Genomic DNA, 21,963 nt, shown 5'->3' with positions numbered 1-21,963 from the left:
CAGCATCCAATCATCATTCATGAGGGAAATGGAATTGAGCAGGAGATTCAGTATGATCGAGCGGAGGAGCTGGATTCGGAGGACTGTACTGTCAAATGGCAGACACCTGAAACTTGTATATTAAATTAGAAGAGTAGAAGACGGTGATAATGGATTTGTTGCGATTCACAAGTTTATAACCGGAACGACAGACACATAAACAAAGGGGGAAAAAAGGGAGCAAGACAGTAAGTGCGAGCCTAATTGTCAGGGAAGTATAGCTCGTCCTCACACTCTGGGGGTTCTTCCAGTAGTAGGTAACCATCTGACACAATACTTCCGTCACCTGATCCGCTGTCCTCATCTTCCTCTGTTGATTCATGTATTGTGTAATTCGGTGGTATGAAGTGCTGATTCATTTTGATCATTGTTAACCTCTCCTCGTTTTTTGGAGATAGACTGGTCCTTCTCAATGTTACAATGGAACCAGCAGCACTGAAAACACGTACGGAAGAGACACTTTCGACAGGGCAAGCCAGATAGCTTATCGCCAGCCTGCTGAGCTGTGGCCATTCAGACCTTTTCCTATACCAATACTGCAATGGGTTTTGATCAACGTACACCTCTGTTGGGTCGTCCAGATAGGCCTGGACCATCCGCTCAATGTTCAGGGTTGCTGATGGTAAGCTTTTTTGCAGTTTTTTCTGTGCATCAGCACTGTGCTTACAATAGCCCATCTTTACATACCAATCCTGTAATGATGATGATTGTACTAGACCTAATGATCCAGTTTTTGTTTCTGTAGTCGATAGTGATGGTGAGTGTTGTGATTGTGAGCCAACCGCACTGCTCTCAGCCGACGAAGTTGCACTTGATTCTGCATGGCCTGCTTCAGTATCAGTACTTGTTGTGGGTTGATGTGGCGGGCTTTTAATTAGCAGCCCTTCGTTTTCAAACTTAATGGCTGCTTCAGCTATACAACTTTTGTAGCGGGCAACATCATTGTCGGAAAAAGCAAGGAATGTCTTCACTAGTCCTAATTTTGCACGTGGATCCAGAATTGTGGCACAAATGTAATGTTCTTGTGACAAAATTTTATTTTATATCCTTACATTTTCAGTTAAGCGCCTGGATAAGCTCTCCACCAAGTCATGGGCTTGCCTTCTGTCCTCTACACCTTTGTAGGATTCAGACACATTATTCAGCTCATGCTCTAGCATTTGCAACAATGGGATCGCTTGGCCCATTGTACAGTCCTCCTTGCTGACTTCACGTGTGAAGACCTCAAAAGGAGACAGCATCTCAGTCAGGCATTTAATTAGGGTCCATTGATCCCTCTGAAGGGTCATGCCTTTAACACTAGCATCACTGCTTCTGTACCAGACATATTCATGGAGGGACCTGTGCTGTTCGTACAGACGATCAAGCATGTAATACGTTGAGTTTCAACGTGTTGCCACCTCCTGGATGAGTGCCTTGACTGGCATCCTAAATTCACGTTGGATGATCCTCAGCTGCTTCCGAGCTTTAAAAGAATGGCTGACATGAGTGCATATTCTTCGGCAGATGGCCAGTAAATTGCTGACTATGGGTTCTTTTTTCAGAAAGTCTTGCACTATAATGTTTATGCAGTGTGCCAAACACGGAACCCTGAAATAGGAACCAAGTTCCATGGCCTTAAGTACAATACTGCCATTGTCTGTGGCAACAAAACCAATACCAAGCGCTCTGGGCCGCAGCCATTCCAAAACTTTGGTGCAAAACTCTTCTAAAATGTTTTCAGCCGTATGAGATTTCTCCATGGCGAACATGGCTACAGTTGCATGTTTCCGAGTACCTTCAAAAATCGCAGCTGTGTCAACAACACCTCGTGCAGATAGTTTATCTCTAACCCCCACAAAAGAGATCCAGTGTGCAGTGATACACATGTAATCTGTGGCTTGGCAACTGCTCCACATGTCTGTTGTCAGGTGGATATTGTGCACAGCACTCTGCTGCAAACCGTGACCAACCAATTCCAGCACATCATGATGTAGTGCCGGAACAGCAATTCTTGCGAAATAGGACCGGCTGGGAACTTTCCATTTCGGGCAGATGGCAGACACAAATTCAAGGAAACCCACCCCTTCCACAAATGAAAAAGGAAGAAGGTCCAGCGCTAACATTTTAGCCAGCTTCGCATTGTACAATCGTGCCGTTGGGTGGTTGCGTTGGAACTGCCCCTCCAACCTAAACATGCTCTCAATGGTAGGCTGGCTTACTTTCCTTAGTGGTGCTGTTTTCATTAACCCACTAAGGCTCAACGACACAGATTGTCTCATTGAGGTACTCGCCGGTCGCCTTGGTGTCTCACCCAGACTCTGAGTATGGCTCTTACTGCGGTGCCACTCTGATGTTACTAAGGAGGATGTGGGCGTTACCACTGCAGTGACTGCACTACTGGAGATAGGGCTAGAAATGCCTCCCTGTTCTTCACCTGCCACCACAATAATATCGCTCCCTGATTCATGACCAACTTCAATGGGTTTAGTTTTTCTACTTTCTTTTAACTTAAGTAGGTGATCCTCCCACACGATAGTGTGGTGTATTTTTAGATGACTTGCTTGTCCTCCGGTACCATAGTTTGTACCAAGCTTACCACGCCGAACACCTTGCCGACAAATTGAGCATATAGCAATGTTCTCCTCCTTGGCGCTAACAGAAAATAAGTCCCAAACTGGGGAGGAGAACTTTCTGGCACTGCTGGATGTGCCACTTTCAACACCAGGTGAACTTGAGGGGGTGCTTGAAAATATGTGACCCTGTCCACCTACACTGTGACTTTTACTACCACTACCTACTGAGATGGTTGAGCTGGATGTAGGTCCCTGCCGGGCCTTGGAAAATATGGCAGCTGGAGGTAGTGGTGGTGTAACCTGTGTTGGTGAGATCCGTGCTACATCCCGCTCAGTAGCAGCCTTTCTGGATAGGGTGAGAATGTCGGTCTCCAATCCCTTTGGGGTGGGAGTAATGTGCGTGATGACTGGCTCGTCTTCATCAACATCATCACCCCCCTCTTCTACATCTACCTCCATAACTCTAAGTTTTTCTGGGACCTTCCTTTTCAGAAGCATTGTCTTGTGGCGTATATCACTCTCAGACCGAGCTGGTGGGACCCAAGTGTCATCACGATCATCAGAAGCGGGGCTTGAAGAAGAAGATGATGGACTAAGCCTCCTTTTCCTTGCTGGTGGTCTGGAAGACAATAGATCTTCTGAGACAGTGGTTTGACTTTGCTCCACTTTGTCTGCAGGAAGCTCGATTTCCTGAAATGCCCCTACGTCAAGAGCAACAACTACTATGGTGGGCTGTTGCGGCGGCTGCTGCTGTTCTTGTTGCGGCGGCTGCTGCTGTTCTTGTTGAGGCGGCTGCTGCTGTTCTTGTTGCGGCGGCTGCTGCTGTTCTTGTTGCGGCGGCTGCTGCTGTTCTTGTTGTGGCGGCTGCTGCTGTTCTTGTTGCGGCGGCTGCTGCTGTTCTTGTTGCGGCGGCTTGACACTGATCTGCTGAGTTTGCGCCTGCATTGAACTTGATTGTGTACTACTTTGCGGTAATTACATTTCTTTAACATCGCTGCTCGTTAGTAGACTGGCTACCTCTGCGACACTAAAGCCCTTGGGCCTAGGTTGGTGGAGTTGGACCGCTGTGCTGCTCCCAGCTTGGTTCCCGGACAACGCTTTGGTGCCAAAAAAAACATTGGCCGGCACACCACCAGTCGTGGTTAATGACACTTCCTTTTTCTGTTCCTTCTTCTCACCGGCAACTTTCTTGGTACTGGACCTGGTACCTTTCTTTGGGGCCATCTTCTTCAGATGTCAGGCAGGATGCAGATGCACAACAAGTTCTGGTCACACTTGGACGTGATGTGCAGCAGGACTTCTGTCTGGCTGGCAGTAAAACGGGTAGCCGGGTGATGCTGATGACACCTCCTACTCTGTCTTTTGTGAACCTAAAAGCAAATAAGACAGGAGAAGAACATCAGTGAAATGATGCATTTGTTGTTGTGGTTCAGTTACTTAGCACTGTACTAGTGCAAACAAAAGATAGTCTAGCCATGTATGACTTTTTTTTTAACTAAAGCTATGTTATACTACTAGTACTGTGCACAGCCACACACTACACTCTCAGGAAGGATAGGAAAGTTAATAATAAACAACAAAATACAAATTTAATGGAAGTGGGGTGGACCATTGCATTATTTGAGCATCTCAGCATCCATGGAGCTGCTGCTGGCAAAGGGGGTGGATGGATGGAAGCAGTAAGCCAAAGAGCCAATAGGAAAACCATGCAGGCCTATGGCAAAAGCAGGACACTAATAACTCACAGTCCAAACACCAAAAAAGGCCACCACCCACATGGACACACACAAATCACAAACAAGCCGGGGGCCTGGGAAACACCAGGAGCTGACAAAAGGCCTATAAAAGCCAGGTTTAGGATGCCTGCTAAAGCACACTGCTCTGCCTTTTTAAAGCAACAAAATGTAAATATGAACATTCACAGGCCCCAAAAAGCTCTGCGGGGTGTATGCATTCCACACCAACACACCAGACACATACAACAAAAGCATGTCTTTAAGACAACCAACATCAGAAAGAGCACCCCAAAAAACACCCTTCCCCAACTCAATCCAATGCCATCCATGCCCTAAATGATGTCTAAATTCAACAGATCACACAGAAAACACTTGATTAATAAAGCTGTGGCTACCTGCTCTGATCCTAGTGGATGAAAAAGCAGGCCTGTTGGCAGACAAGGCCAGGCAAGCTTGCAGGCCTAGGCTTCAAAATGGCCACCAGCCACATGGCCAGGCCCAACAACATCACAAAGGCCACCCCCAAAAACCACACTTCCCCAACTCAATCCAATGCCATCCATGCCCTAAATGATGTCTATATTCAACAGATCACACAGAAAACACTTGATTAATAAAGCTGTGGCTACCTGCTCTGATCCTATCGGATGAAAAAGCAGGCCTGTTGGCAGACAAGGCCAGGCAAGCTTGCAGGCCTAGGCTTCAAAATGGCCACCAGCCATATGGCCAGGCCCAACAACATCACAAAGGCCACCCCCAAAAAACACACTTCCCCAACTCAATCCAATGCCATCCATGCCCTAAATGATGTCTAAATTCAACAGATCACACAGAAAACACTTGATTAATAAAGCTGTGGCTACCTGCTCTGATCCTAGTGGATGAAAAAGCAGGCCTGTTGGCAGACAAGGCCAGGCAAGCTTGCAGGCCTAGGCTTTAAAATGGCCACCAGCCACATGGCCAGGCCCAACAACATCACAAAGGCCACCCCCAAAAAACACACTTCCCCAACTCAATCCAATGCCATCCATGCCCTAAATGATGTCTAAATTCAACAGATCACACAGAAAACACTTGATTAATAAAGCTGTGGCTACCTGCTCTGATCCTAGTGGATGAAAAAGCAGGCCTGTTGGCAGACAAGGCCAGGCAAGCTTGCAGGCCTAGGCTTCAAAATGGCCACCAGCCACATGGCCAGGCCCAACAACATCACAACGGCCACCCCCAAAAAACACACTTCCCCAACTCAATCCAATGCCATCCATGCCCTAAATGATGTCTAAATTCAACAGATCACGCAGAAAACACTTGATTAATAAAGCTGTGGCTACCTGCTCTGATCCTAGTGGATTAAAAAGCAGGCCTGTTGGCAGACAAGGCCAGGCAAGCTTGCAGGCCTAGGCTTCAAAATGGCCACCAGCCACATGGCCAGGCCCAACAACATCACAAAGGCCACCCCCAAAAAACACACTTCCCCAACTCAATCCAATGCCATCCATGCCCTAAATGATGTCTAAATTCAACAGATCACACAGAAAACACTTGATTAATAAAGCTGTGGCTACCTGCTCTGATCCTAGTGGATGAAAAAGCAGGCCTGTTGGCAGACAAGGCCAGGCAAGCTTGCAGGCCTATGCTTCAAAATGGCCACCAGCCACATGGCCAGGCCCAACAACATCACAAAGGCCACCCCCAAAAAACACACTTCCCCAACTCAATCCAATGCCATCCATGCCCTAAATGATGTCTAAATTCAACAGATCACACAGAAAACACTTGATTAATAAAGCTGTGGCTACCTACTCTGATCCTAGTGGATGAAAAAGCAGGCCTGTTGGCAGACAAGGCCAGGCAAGCTTGCAGGCCTACGCTTCAAAATGGCCACAAGCCACATGGCCAGGCCCAAAAACATCACAAAGGCAACCCCAAAAAACACACTTCCCCAACTCAATCCAATGACATCATGCCCTAAATGATGTCTAAATTCAACAGACCACACAGAAAACACTTGATTAATAAAGCTGTGGCTACCTGCTCTGATCCTAGTGGATGAAAAAGCAGGCCTGTTGGCAGACAAGGCCAGGCAAGCTTGCAGGCCTAGGCTTCAAAATGGCCACCAGCCACATGGCCAGGCCCAACAACATTACAAAGGCCACCCCCAAAAAACACACTTCCCCAACTCAATCCAATGCCATCCATGCCCTAAATGATGTCTAAATTCAACAGACCACACAGAAAACACTTGATTAATAAAGCTGTGGCTACCTGCTCTGATCCTAGTGGATGAAAAAGCAGGCCTGTTGGCAGACAAGGCCAGGCAAGCTTTCAAGCCTAGGCTTCAAAATGGCCACCATCCACATGGCCAGGCCCAACAACATCACAAAGGCCACCCCAAAAAACTAACTTCCCCAACTCAATCCAATGCCATCCATGCCCTAAATGATGTCTAAATTCAACACATCACACAGAAAACACTTGATTAATAAAGCTGTGGCTACCTGCTCTGATCCTAGTGGATGAAAAAGCAGGCCTGTTGGCAGACAAGGCCAGGCAAGCTTGCAGGCCTAGGCTTCAAAATGGCCACCAGCCACATGGCCAGGCCCAACAACATCACAAAGGCAACCCCAAAAAACACACTTCCCCAACTCAATCCAATGCCATCCATGCCCTAAATTATGTCTAAATTCAACAGACCACATAGAAAACACTTGATTAATAAAGCTGTGGCTACCTGCTCTGATCCTAGTGGATGAAAAAGCAGGCCTGTTGGCAGACAAGGCTAGGCAAGCTAGCAGGCCTAGGCTTCAAAATGGCCACCAGCCACATGGCCAGGCCCAACAACATCACAAAGGCCACCCCAAAAAACACACTTCCCCAACTCAATCCAATGCCATCCATGCCCTAAATGTGCTTGAAAATGAAATACATTCATGATGAAGCAACAGTTGCTTCATCATGCACACACACACCCATGAGGCCATGCCCATGGCTAGCTCGGGCCTACTACTACTACCCACAAAATAAAAAAAAATAAAAAAAGAATGATGATAATTAATTATCAAAAATAAATTGTAGTTACAACAACTGCAATGCCCACAATCAAACAAACACAACAACCACTTACTTGTAAAATATCCTATCCCAAAAATCCTCAAATCCAATTGCAATGATGCAGCAGACAAAAAGAGTGATCTTTCCAGCTCCAAATCCAAAGGCAGAATGAGCAGGAGATGGACAAAGCACTGGGAGGAGCCTGCTGGACAGGAACAGGAAGTTGGAGATTCTGTGTCACTTCATCCCTCTCTCCACCTTTAAAAAAAATGACTCCTTGCACAAAAAAGGAAAGCCAAATGTCAATGTAAGGAGTTGTTTTCATCCAAAATCAGCATTTGCTGCTAGAGCCGATATTCCTCTCCAAATTGAAAATTTTACGTTGTTGAGTTCTCGAGCTTCACATTACTTCCGCCGGTGTGTCGAAAACGACATGATCGCGTTCTCTTCTTTGTCCCTGTCGCGTTGGATATGACGTGTTCGGGGTCTCTTTCTCCTGTTCGCGTTCGATTAGACGTGCCCGCGTCCTCATCCTCTGGCTCGCGATGTAGAATGACGTGTTCGAGATCTCAATCTTCTCATACTCGCGCGGTGCATGATCGCGAGAAGAAAGACGTGACCGCGCGACAAATGACGTGATCGCGCGACAAATGACGTTAATGCGGCCGCGAACTGTCGCGAGACAGCGCAAAATGGCTACCAAAATCCAACATCTCGTGGAAAACGCGAGCGGGTCGGGAAAACTTGTCGGCGAACGTGGGGATTCAGGTAAGGCGATAGCGCGAACGCGAGAATGTATTTTATTACCGCGCGAGCAAGAAACAAATTATCGCTAAGCTGCGGAATGCGGAAATTTTTACATTTTCGCGCTTTCCGCAGAACGCAAAAATGCCAAAATATCGCAATTTCCGCGAACGGAACGGGATTTTGGCCCAGGCCTAATGAAGACTGCAGAGATGTATGTAAGAGTACATGTGTGGTAAGGGTTAATTGGAGTTTTGAACATGTAAAAACGACCTCACCCATTGGCTGTTTCAGACCATTCTACACTAAAAACTAGGCTGTATGTTTACATTTTTAAAAGCATGTTTTGTATTGGTTCAGAAAAATGTGTTCCCAGAGAACATTAGTTTGGATTTGCTGTTAGGTTTGAAAAGTCAAGCACTCTTGCTCTTTGGATTAGAAACATTGTGTGCTGAACTTCTGACCTCTCTGCTCACACCAGTGTTCCATGACCTGTTGCTATGCTAGCAGGTAGAAGTCATGTTGGGGGTAGGAATCATTTGGAAAGGGTTGAAATTTGCAACCAATAGCAATGTGTGTTTCCATTTGAAAAAATGTGGGAAGCATTGTGATTTGAAATTAACATGTATATGTGTGAAAAAAGAGAGGGACATTTTGCCATTTACTGGTTCTGGTGAGAGGAGTACAGCTCAAAGATTCTGGCTCTGATAATCTGCTGTGTGAGTGCCACATTTCTTTCTCAACTAAATACTTTTAAAGGTGAGTTATGAATTTGAGAGGGGATGTATGTGGTGCATTTTGATATAAATGATAGAAATTTGTTTCTTCTTTTAAAGTTGTGTTTTACATTTTATGTTTTGGAAGATATTTAACTGCCTTGAACTTGTAAGATATTATGGAGTATGTCTTCACCATAAGTTAAGGTGTACTGGTATCACCCAGGAATAGTGTTTTGTGCCTAGAATCACACCATGAGTCTGTCTGCACACAGGAATTGTTGTCAGAGATTTAATTTGAGTTGCTTTTGTTCTGTAAGACTTGCATTCGCAGGAAAGGGGCAGCTTGTTTTCTTGAACTGTGATGGTTAGCATTCAGCACAAATCACTATCTCACAAATGAGAGGCAAATGCTAACACATTTGAAATCAATAGGGTAGATTTTCCTTCCACTCCTGCAATGGGTGAGGTAGTTCCTACATGTTCAAATCTCCAATTAACCCTTACCACACATGTACTCTTACATACATCTCTGCAGTCTTTCTGCAGTTGTGCAAGCGTCCATGCAGATCTCTCTTGCACCTGACAATACACAGTCTCCCGAAACACACTCTTAGCACAGAGGCAACTGCTTCTCCTGCACTCCCATGCTTACTATTCAGCACTGTGTGGTATTTCAGATAGCAGTGTGTAACGCTAACACATTCAACGTCACCAAGGCTCATTTCCTTTGCTCTAGTCTAATCACTCACCCAGGTTCCACATGCACATGGTCTCAAGTAACTGTTAGGACATGTGCTCTTTTCTGCCTCTCTAAACTATAAGGAAAATGTGTCAGGCTGTTACAGTAATTATCACTTGCTCTACCACAGTAGTAAATGTGTTTTGAAATTGCCAATCAAATATCGTTTTCTGCCTAGAATCACACCATGAGTCTGTCTGCACACAGGAATTGTTGTCAGAGATTTAACTTGTGTTGCTGTTGTTCTGTAAGACTTGCACTCGCAGGAAAGGGGCAGCTTGTTTTCTTGAACTGTGATGGTTAGCATTCAGCACAAATCACTATCTCACAAATGAGAAGCATATGCTAACACATTTGAAATCAACATGGTAGATTTTCCTTTCACTCCCGAAATGGGTGAGGTAGTTCCTACATGTTCAAAACTCCAATTAACCATTACCACACATGTACTCTTACATACATCTCTGCAGTCTTCATGCAGTTGCGCAAGCGTCCATGCAGATCTCTCTTGCACCTGACAATACACAGTCTCCAGAAACACACTCTTAGCACACAGGCAGCTGCTTCTCCTACACTCCCATGCTTACTATTCAGCACTGTGTGGTATTTCAGATAGCAGTGTGTAATGCTAACACATTCAACGTCACCGAGGCTCATTTCCTTTGCTCTAGTCTAATCACTCACCCAGGTTCCACATGCTCATGGTCTCAAGTACCTGTTAGGACATGTGCTCTTTTCTGCCTCTCTAAACTATAAGGAAAATGTGTCAGGCTGTTACAGTAATTATCACTTACTGTACTACAGTAGTAAATGTGCTTTGAAATTGCCAATCAAATATCGTTTTCTGCCTAGAATCACACCATGAGTCTGTGTGCACACAGGAATTGTTGTCAGAGATTTAATTTGTGTTCCTGTTGTTCTGCAAGACTTGCACTTGCAGGAAAGGGGCAGCTTGTCTTCTTGAACTGTGATGGTTATCTTTCAACACAAATCACTATCTCACAAATGAGAGGCAATTGCTAACACATTTGAAATCAACATGGTAGATTTTCCTTCCACTCCTGCAATGGGTGAGGTAGTTACTACATGTTCAAAACTCCAATTAACCCTTACCACACATGTACTCTTACTTACATCTCTGCAGTCTTCATGCAGTTGTGCAAGCGTCCATGCAGATCTCTCTTGCACCTGACAATACACAGTCTCCATAAACTCACTCTTAGCACACAGGCAGCTGCTTCTCCTGTACTCCCATGCTTACTATTCAGCACTGTGTGGTATTTCAGATAGCAGTGTGTAACGCTAACACATTCAACGTCACCAAGGCTCATTACCTTTGCTCTAGTCTAATCACTCACCCAGGTTCCACATGCTCATGGTCTCAAGTAGCTGTTAGGACATATGCTCTTTTCTGCCTCTCTAAACTATAAGAAAAATGTATCAGGTTGTTACAGTAATTATCACTTGCTCCAACACAGTAGTAAATGTGTTTTGAAATTGCCAATGAAATATAGTTTTCTGCCTAGAATCACACCATGAGTCTGCCTGCACACAGGAATTGTTGTCAGAGATTTAATTTGTGTTGCTGTTGTACTGTAAGACTTGCACTCGCAGGAAAGGGGCAGCTTGTTTTCTTGAACTGTGATGGTTAGCATTCAGCACAAATCACTATCTCTCAAATGAGAAGCAAATGCTAACACATTTGAAATCAACATGGTGGATTTTCCTTCCACTCCTGCAATGGGTGAGGTAGTTCCTACATGTTCAAAACTCCAATTAACCCTCACCACACATGTACTCTTACATACATCTCTGTAGTCTTCATGCAGTTGTGCAAGCGTCCAAGCAGATCTCTCTTGCACCTGACAATACACAGTCTCAAGTAACACACTCTTAGCACACAGGCAGCTGCTTCTCTTACACTCCCATGCTTACTATTCAGCACTGTGTGGTATTTCAGATAGCAGTGTGTAACGCAAACACATTCTACGTCACCAAAGCTCATTACCTTTGCTCTAGTCTAATCACTCACCCAGGTTCCACATGCTCATGGTCTCAAGCAGTTGTTAGGACATGTGCTCTTTTCTGCCTCTCTAAACTATAAGGAAAATGTGTCAGGCTGTTACAGTAATTATCACTTACTGTACCACAGTAGTAAATGTGCTTTGAAATTGCCAATCAAATATCGTTTTCTGTCTAGAATCACACCATGAGTCTGTCTGCACACAGGAATTGTTGTCAGAGATTTAATTTGTGTTGCTCTTGTTCTGTAAGACTTGCATTCGCAGGAAAGGGGCAGCTTGTTTTCTTGAACTGTGATGGTTAGCATTCAGCACAAATCACTATCTCACAAATGAGAGGCAAATGCTAACACATCTGAAATCAACATGGTAGATTTTCCTTCCACTCCTGCAATGGGTGAGGTAGTTCCTACATGTTCAAAACTCCAATTAACCCTTACCACACATGTACTCTTACATACATCTCTGCAGTCTCCATGCAGTTGTGCAAGCGTCCATGCAGATCTATCTTGCACCTGACAATACACAGTCTCAAGAACACACTCTTAGCACACAGGCAGCTGCTTCTCCTACACTCCCATGCTTACTATTCAGCACTGTGTGGTATTTCAGATAGCAGTGTGTAACGCTAACACATTCAACGTCACCAAGGCTCATTACCTTTGCTCTAGTCTAATCACTCACCCAGGTTCCACATGCTCATGGTCTCAAGTAGTTGTTAGCACATGTGCTCTTTTCTGCCTCTCTACACTATAAGGAAAATGTGTCAGGCTGTTACAGTAATTATCACTTACTGTACCACAGTAGTAAATATGCTTTGAAATTGCCAATCAATATCATTTTCTGCCTAGAATGACACCATGAGTCTGTCTGCACACAGGAATTGTTGTCAGAGATTTAATTTGGGTGCTGTTTTTCTGTAAGACTTGCATTCGCAGGAAAGGGGCAGCTTGTTTTCTTGAACTGTGATGGTTAGCATTCAGCACAAATCACTATCTCACAAATGAGAGGCAAATGCTAACACATTTGAAATCAACATGGTGGATTTTCCTTCCACTCCTGCAATGGGTGAGGTAGTTCCTACATGTTCAAAACTCCAATTAACCCTTACCACACATGTACTCTTACATACATCTCTGCAGTCTTCATGCAGTTGTGCAAGCGTCCATGCAGATCACTCTTGCACCTGACAATACACAGTCTCAAGAAACACACTCTTAGCACACAGGAAACTGCTTCTCCTACACTCCCATGCTTACTATTCAGCACTGTGTGGTATTTCAGATAGCAGTGTGTAATGCTAACACATTCAACGTCACCAAGGCTCATTACCTTTGCTCTAGTCTAATCACTCACCCAGGTTCCACATGCTCATGGTCTCAAGTAGTTGTTAGGACATGTGCTCTTTTCTGCCTCTCTAAACAATAAGGAAAATGTGTCAGGCTGTTACAGTAATTATCACTTACTGTTCCACAGTATTAAATGTGCTTTGAAATTGCCAATCAAATATCGTTTTCTGCCTAGAATCACACCATGAGTCTGTCTGCACACAGGAATTGTTGTCAGAGATTTAATTTGGGTGCTCTTTTTCTGTAAGACTTGCATTCGCAGGAAAGGGGCAGCTTGTTTTCTTGAACTGTGATGGTTAGCATTCAGCACAAATCACTATCTCACAAATGAGAAACAAATGCTAACACATTTGAAATCAACATGGTAGATTTTCCTTCCACTCCTGCAATGGGTGAGGTAGTTCCTACATGTTCAAAACTCCAACTAACCCTTACCACACATTTAATTTAATTTAATTTAATTGGGATTTTATAAAGCGCAAACAACCCAGAGGCCTCGTAGCGCTGTGTATAGTCAGACTGTTAAGATAAGTGAGTTAAAAGAACATACAGTTAAAAATGAGGAAAATTAAGCAAATAAGTGGGTTTTTAGTTCCTTCCGAAATTTTAAAAGGTTAGGTTCGCTGCGAAGGGAAATGGGCAAAGAGTTCCATGACTTAGCGGCGTTCCAAGAAAAGGAGCGTCCGCCCCATCTGGTGCGTCTGATTTTGTTTACAGTGGCTAAAGAAGCTGTGCTAGATCGCAAAGCTCTGTGGGGGAGGTAGGGGTTAGCCAAGGAACAGATCATAGTTGGAGCGGTCTTCCACATGGCTTTGTGCATGATACACATGGATTTGAATAGCACTCTGGCTTTAATGGGAAGCCAATGCAGCTTCCTCAAAGCCGCTGTGCCCGATTCCCGTTGATTTAGCCCCAGTAAAAGACGAGCCGCAGCGTTTTGGGCCACCTGCATCTTTCTTGTTGTGGCGATGGGAGCCCCTAAATATAGGGAGTTCCCATAGTCCAACCGAGACAATATAATGGCTTGCACCATTATTCTGCGGGCTTCAAAAGGGAGAAGTGGCAGCACTTTCCTCAACATGCGCATGAGCCCAAAACACGTGGCGGACAGAGTGGTAGCTTGTTGCAAGAAGCTGAGGTTTGCATCCAGCCATATGCCCAAGCTCTTTATATGAGGTTTTGGTTGGGGCGGGGGGCCCATACATGGGGGCCAATCCGTCATAGGGCTGGGAATGGTTGAATTACCTAGCATCATGAGCTCCGTTTTTTCGCCATTTAATTTCAGATGTGAGGCAGCCATCCACTGGGCAACCGCTACCAGGCAGTTACTTAGGTTCAAACGGGAAGAGTCAGATTGATTCATAGACACAACTAATTGTGTATCGTCGGCGTAGGTCACTATGCCTACGCCGAATGAGTGCACTATGTCAGCAAGAGGCTGCATATAAATATTAAAAAGTGTATGGCTCAAGGCAGAGCCCTGCGGCACGCCTTGAGCCAAAGGCCAGGTTTTTGAATGGGTGGTACCCTCAACAACCTTGAATGAGCGATTTTCCAAAAAAGACTGGAGCCAGTGCATAGCTTTCCCAGAAATTCCCATTTGGTGGAGGCGAAGTAGAAGGATGCTGGTATTAACAGTATCGAAGGCGGCACTAAGGTCGAGCAGCATAATTGCCGTAGTGCCGCCCTGATCCATTTGTTTCCTAGCCAGCTCAGTTACCGCCAAAAGAGCTGCCTCTGTTCCTAACTTAGGACGGAAGCCTGCTTGGGACTCATGAAGTAAATGATGATTTTCCAGGAATTGAGTGATAGATGCATTAATATGTTTTTCTAGAAGTTTACTGACCCACGGAAGAAGAGAAATAGGTCGGTAATTGGCCATGTTTTCAGGGTCCAAGCTAGGTTTTTTCAGTAATGCCCTAACTTGTGCCTGTTTCCAAGCCGTGGGTACTGAGCCCGTAATAATAGAGGCATTCAAAATGTTGAGGATAACCGGTTTGATGGAGTCTTTGACCTTTAATAGCTGACAGGGGGGAGCCGGATCCGTGGGAGACCCAGATTTAATTTTCAGCATGAGAGCCTCAAGAGTTTCCTCATCAAGCAGCGGAAACTCATCTAGTTTGTGAGTCACGGTACTAGGTAAAATAATTCCTTCGTCCTGAATGAGATTGGGAGCGTTAAAAGCCGATGCGATTTTCTGTATTTTATCATGGAAATATTCCGCTTGACTATCGCAGCGAGTCTGGGCTTTGCTAGGGTCAGTGGGAGTTAGGGGGATATCAGTGAGGAATTTAGCTATTTGAAAAATTTCTCTAGATGAATTGGAAGCAGTCGCAATTCTTTCCTCGAAGTACAAGGCTTTGATGCATCTAATTTCTGTTTTATATTTTTTGATGGCTTCAAGATGGATGGTTTTGTCTATATTGCTCCTAGAGATTCTCCAATTCCTTTCAAGCTTCCTACATACCCTTTTTAATTCTTTAAGTTGGGGGGAGTACCACGGTGATGCCTTGGATTTAGTCTTTTCTTTAAGGGCTTTAATGGGTGCGATAGAATCCAGGGAAGCATGCATCCAGTTAATATAATTCTCATACTGAGAGGTCGGATCTGTCTCACTTTGGAAGGGGGCCAAGGAGAGAGAATTGGCCCATTGATCCGAGGAGATTTTCGACCAATCTCTACCTAATATGGTGGTGCGATGGGGAGCCTGGAGTGGCATGGCCGGCATCCACTGTAGAGGTATTAAAAAATGATCCGTCCATGTGAGGGGCAAGGGGGTCCCTACCTCCAGTCTATGATCATTGCTGAAGATCCCATCTAAAAGATGGCCCTTTTCATGTGTGGGTTCAAAGCCCTTCTGTACAATCTGGAGAGCCGCTAGACTGTCCAGAAGTGCCTTGGCCGAGGAGTTATTAGGGTCATCTAGATGAATATTGATGTCTCCCAATAGAGAAAAGTAAGGTTTATTGACTACTAACTCCGCGATAGTAGAATGGAGTGAGTCCAGGAATTCTCCCAATTGATTAGGGGGGTGATAAATAAGAGCGCCAGAGAATGAGACAGTAGGAGAAAACTCCAGTGTGAAAAACATACTCTCACAATTGGAGATATTGGCCGAAGTGGTCCTACATAGGTAATGGTTTTTGTAGAGAATACCTAAGCCTCCTCCTCTAGCTTCTGGCCTGTCCACCCTCTGCAATGCATATCCCAGTTGCAAGAGAGAAATAATGTCTGGATCAGACACATCTTTTAGCCACGTTTCAGTCAGAAATATAGCGTCAGGGCTAATCTCTTCTAAAAGAAGTGACATTTGTACTGCATGTTTGGTAAGTGATCGACAGTTTAACAGGAACATTTTATAAGTTTTGGCAGGGTGCAAGTTGCCTTCATGGCTAGAGAGTAGGAACTTGCAGTGGGAGCAAGTTCCAGTACTAGTGTTAGGATGGATAGAGTGCCGGCAGTTATCATCAATTAATGGCATTAAGTTTTTTAATAAGGTGGCATCATACTGCTTGAGCGTATTGCAGTCTGTTCTGCTTTGAGCAGGGGGGGTGGCCCCTGGTCCCGTCCGGTCGCGGACGGGCGGGTCTGCTATTTTTATCCATTGAGAGGGGAGGGAGGAGGGTGGGATAAGCGATCGTCTAGACCGCGATCCTTCCCCTACCCAAGATGGCGCCTAAAGTGAATTGAGTGCCTAGCGCCCGATAATAGCGGCGCTCGATCAGCTGGGCGGGAGGAGGGCAGCCGTGGACGCCGTCAATCTCATACCACGGTAGGACTGTTTAAAAGCTGTCCATTAAAATATATACAGTATTTAAAATCAGTTCCTTCAGCAAGTTAATCAATAACACGCAATGCAATAAATCACAAGTTATTTGTAGTAGTCAATAACAGGAATAGCAGGAATAGCAACAGTCACTCGTAAGGGCAAGAGCGCAAAAGCGCCCCCGGCTTCCGCCTCAGGGGTGGGAGAATAAGTATGACAAATACACATGTACTCTTACATACATCTCTGCAGTCTTCATGCAGTTGTTCAAGCGTCCATGCAGCTCTCTCTTGCACCTGACAATACACAGTCTCCAGAAACACACTCTTAGCACACAGGCAGCTGCTTCTCCTACGCTCCCATGCTTACTATTCAGCACTGTGTGGTATTTCAGATAGCAGTGTGTAACGCTAACACATTCAACGTCACCAAGGCTCATTTCCTTTGCTCTAGTCTAATCACTCACCCAGGTTCCTCATGCTCATGGTCTCAAGTAGTTGTTAGGACATGTGCTCTTTTCTGCCTCTCTAAACTATAAGGAAAATGTGTCAGGCTGTTACAGTAATTATCACTTACTGTACCACAGTAGTAAATGTGCTTTGAAATTGCCAATCAAATATCGTTTTCTGCCTAGAATCACACCATGAGTCTGTCTGCACACAGGAATTTTTGTCAGAGAATTAATTTGTGTGCTCTTTTTCTGTAAGACTTGCATTCACAGGAAAGGGGCAGCATGTTTTCTTGAACTGTGATGGTTAGCTTTCAGCACAAATCACTATCTCACAAATGAGAGGCAAATGCTAACACATTTGAAATCAACATGGTAGATTTTCCTACCACTCCTGCAATGGGTGAGGTAGTTCCTACATGTTCAAAACTCCAATTAACCCTTACCACACATGTACTCTTACATACATCTCTGCAGTCTTCATGCAGTTGTGCAAGCGTCCATGCAGATCTCTCTTGCACCTGACAATACACAGTCTCAAGAAACACACTCTTAGCACACAGGCAGCTGCTTCTCCTACACTCCCATGCCTACTATTCAGCACTGTATGGTATTTCAGATAGCAGTGTGTAACGCTAACACATTCAACGTCACCAAGGCTCATTACCTTTGCTCTAGTCTAATCACTCACCCAGGTTCCACATGCTCATGGTCTCAAGTAGTTGTTAGGACATGTGCTCTTTTCTGCCTCTCTAAACAATAAGGAAAATGTGTCAGGCTGTTACAGTAATTATCACTTACTGTACCACAGTAGTAAATGTGCTTTGAAATTGCCAATCAAATATCGTTTTCTGCCTAGAATCACACCATGAGTCTGTCTGCACACAGGAATTGTTGTCAGAGATTTAATTTGGGTGCTCTTTTTCTGTAAGACTTGCATTCGCAGGAAAGGGGCAGCTTGTTTTCTTGAACTGTGATGGTTAGCATTCAGCACAAATCACTATCTCACAAATAAGAAACAAATGCTAACACATTTGAAATCAACATGGTAGATTTTCCTTCCACTCCTGCAATGGGTGAGGTAGTTCCTACATGTTCAAAACTCCAACTAACCCTTACCACACAAGTACTCTTACATACATCTCTGCAGTCTTCATGCAGTTGTTCAAGCGTCCATGCAGCTCTCTCTTGCACCTGACAATACACAGTCTCCAGAAACACACTCTTAGCACACAGGCAGCTGCTTCTCCTACACTCCCATGCTTACTATTCAGCACTGTGTGGTATTTCAGATAGCAGTGTGTAACGCTAACACATTCAACATCACCAAGGCTCATTTCCTTTTCTCTAGTCTAATCACTCACCCAGGTTCCTCATGCTCATGGTCTCAAGTAGTTGTTAGGACATGTGCTCTTTTCTGCCTCTCTAAACTATAAGGAAAATGTGTCAGGCTGTTACAGTAATTATCACTTACTGTACCACAGTAGTAAATGTGCTTTGAAATTGCCAATCAAATATCGTTTTCTGCCTAGAATCACACCATGAGTCTGTCTGCACACAGGAATTGTTGTCAGAGATTTAATTTGTGTGCTCCTTTTCTGTAAGACTTGCATTCGCAGGAAAGGGGCAGCATGTTTTCTTGAACTGTGATGGTTAGCTTTCAGCACAAATCACTATCTCACAAATGAGAGGCAAATGCTAACACATTTGAAATCAACATGGTAGATTTTCCTACCACTCCTGCAATGGGTGAGGTAGTTCCTACATGTTCAAAACTCCAATTAACCCTTACCACACATGTACTCTTACATACATCTCTGCAGTCTTCATGCAGGTGTGCAAGCGTCCATGCAGATCTCTCTTGCACCTGACAATACACAGTCTCAAGAAACACACTCTTAGCACACAGGCAGCTGCTTCTCCTACACTCCCATGCTTACTATTCAGCACTGTGTGGTATTTCAGATAGCAGTGTGTAACGCTAACACATTCAACGTCACCAAGGCTCATTACCTTTGCTCTAGTCTAATCACTCACCCAGGTTCCACATGCTCATGGTCTCAAGTAGTTGTTAGGACATGTGCTCTTTTCTGCCTCTCTAAACAATAAGGAAAATGTGTCAGGCTGTTACAGTAATTATCACTTACTGTACCACAGTAGTAAATGTGCTTTGAAATTGCCAATCAAATATCGTTTTCTGCCTAGAATCACACCATGAGTCTGTCTGCACACAGGAATTGTTGTCAGGGATTTAATTTGTGTGCTCTTTTTCTGTAAGACTTGCATTCGCAGGAAAGGGGCAGCATGTTTTCTTGAACTGTGATGGTTATCTTTCAGCACAAATCACTATCTCACAAATGAGAGGCAAATGCTAACACATTTGAAATCAACATGGTAGATTTTCCTACCACTCCTGCAATGGGTGAGGTAGTTCCTACATGTTCAAAACTCCAATTAACCCTTACCACACATGTACTCTTACATACATCTCTGCAGTCTTCATGCAGTTTTGCAAGCGTCCATGCAGATCTCTCTTGCACCTGACAATACACAGTCTCAAGAAACACACTCTTAGCACACAGGCAGCTGCTTCTCCTACACTCCCATGCTTACTATTCAGCACTGTATGGTATTTCAGATAGCAGTGTGTAACGCTAACACATTCAACGTCACCAAGGCTCATTACCTTTGCTCTAGTCTAATCACTCACCCAGGTTCCACATGCTCATGGTCTCAAGTAGTTGTTAGGACATGTGCTCTTTTCTGCCTCTCTAAACAATAAGGAAAATGTGTCAGGCTGTTACAGTAATTATCACTTACTGTACCACAGTAGTAAATGTGCTTTGAAATTGCCAATCAAATATCGTTTTCTGCCTAGAATCACACCATGAGTCTCTCTGCACACAGGAATGGTTGTCAGAGATTTATTTTGTGTGCTCCTTTTCTGTAAGACTTGCATTCGCAGGAAAGGGGCAGCTTGTTTTCTTAAACTGTGATGGTTAGCATTCAGCACAAATCACTATCTCACAAATGAGAGGCAAATGCTAACACATTTGAAATCAACATGGTAGATTTTCCTTCCACTCCTGCAATGGGTGAGATAGTTCCTACATGTTCAAAACTCCAATTAACCCTTACCACACATGCACTCTTACATACATCTCTGCAGTCTTCATGCAGTTGTTCAAGCGTCCATGCAGCTCTCTCTTGCACCTGACAATACACAGTCTCCAGAAACACACTCTTAGCACACAGGCAGCTGCTTCTCCTACACTCCCATGCTTACTATTCAGCACTGTGTGGTATTTCAGATAGCAGTGTGTAACGCTAACACATTCAACGTCACCAAGGCTCATTTCCTTTGCTCTAGTCTAATCACTCACCAAGGTTCCTCATGCTCATGGTCCCAAGTAGTTGTTAGGATATGTGCTCTTTTCTGCCTCTCTAAACTATAAGGAAAATGTGTCAGGCTGTTACAGTAATTATCACTTACTGTACCACAGTAGTAAATGTGCTTTGAAATTGCCAATCAAATATCGTTTTCTGCCTAGAATCACACCAAGAGTCTGTCTGCACACAGGAATTGTTGTCAGAGATTTAATTTGTGTGCTCTTTTTCTGTAAGATTTGCATTCGCAGGAAAGGGGCAGCATGTTTTCTTGAACTGTGATGGTTAGCTTTCAGCACAAATCACTATTTCACAAATGAGAGGCAAATGCTAACACATTTGAAATCAACAAGGTAGATTTTCCTACCACTCCTGCAATGGGTGAGGTAGTTCCTACATGTTCAAAACTCCAATTAACCCTTACCACACATGTACTCTTACATACATCTCTGCAGTCTTCATGCAGTTGTGCAAGCGTCCATGCAGATCTCTCTTGCACCTGACAATACACAGTCTCAAGAAACACACTCTTAGCACACAGGCAGCTGCTTCTCCTACACTCTCATGCTTACTATTCAGCACTGTGTGGTATTTCAGATAGCAGTGTGTAACGCTAACACATTCAACGTCACCAAGGCTCATTACCTTTGCTCTAGTCTAATCACTCACCCAGGTTCCACATGCTCATGGTCTCAAGTAGTTGTTAGGACATGTGCTCTTTTCTGCCTCTCTAAACAATAAGGAAAATGTGTCAGGCTGTTACAGTAATTATCACTTACTGTACCACAGTAGTAAATGTGCTTTGAAATTGCCAATCAAATATCGTTTTCTGCCTAGAATCACACCATGAGTCTGTCTGCACACAGGAATTGTTGTCAGGGATTTAATTTGTGTGCTCTTTTTCTGTAAGACTTGCATTCGCAGGAAAGGGGCAGCATGTTTTCTTGAACTGTGATGGTTATCTTTCAGCACAAATCACTATCTCACAAATGAGAGGCAAATGCTAACACATTTGAAATCAACATGGTAGATTTTCCTACCACTCCTGCAATGGGTGAGGTAGTTCCTACATGTTCAAAACTCCAATTAACCCTTACCACACATGTACTCTTACATACATCTCTGCAGTCTTCATGCAGTTGTGCAAGCGTCCATGCAGATCTCTCTTGCACCTGACAATACACAGTCTCAAGAAACACACTCTTAGCACACAGGCAGCTGCTTCTCCTACACTCCCATGCTTACTATTCAGCACTGTGTGGTATTTCAGATAGCAGTGTGTAACGCTAACACATTCAACGTCACCAAGGCTCATTACCTTTGCTCTAGTCTAATCACTCACCCAGGTTCCACATGCTCATGGTCTCAAGTAGTTGTTAGGACATGTGCTCTTTTCTGCCTCTCTAAAC

Source organism: Triturus cristatus, chromosome 4_1 (assembly GCF_964204655.1).
Source record: "Triturus cristatus chromosome 4_1, aTriCri1.1, whole genome shotgun sequence".
Lineage (NCBI taxonomy): Eukaryota > Metazoa > Chordata > Amphibia > Caudata > Salamandridae > Triturus > Triturus cristatus.
This window is presented reverse-complemented; position numbering follows the sequence as displayed.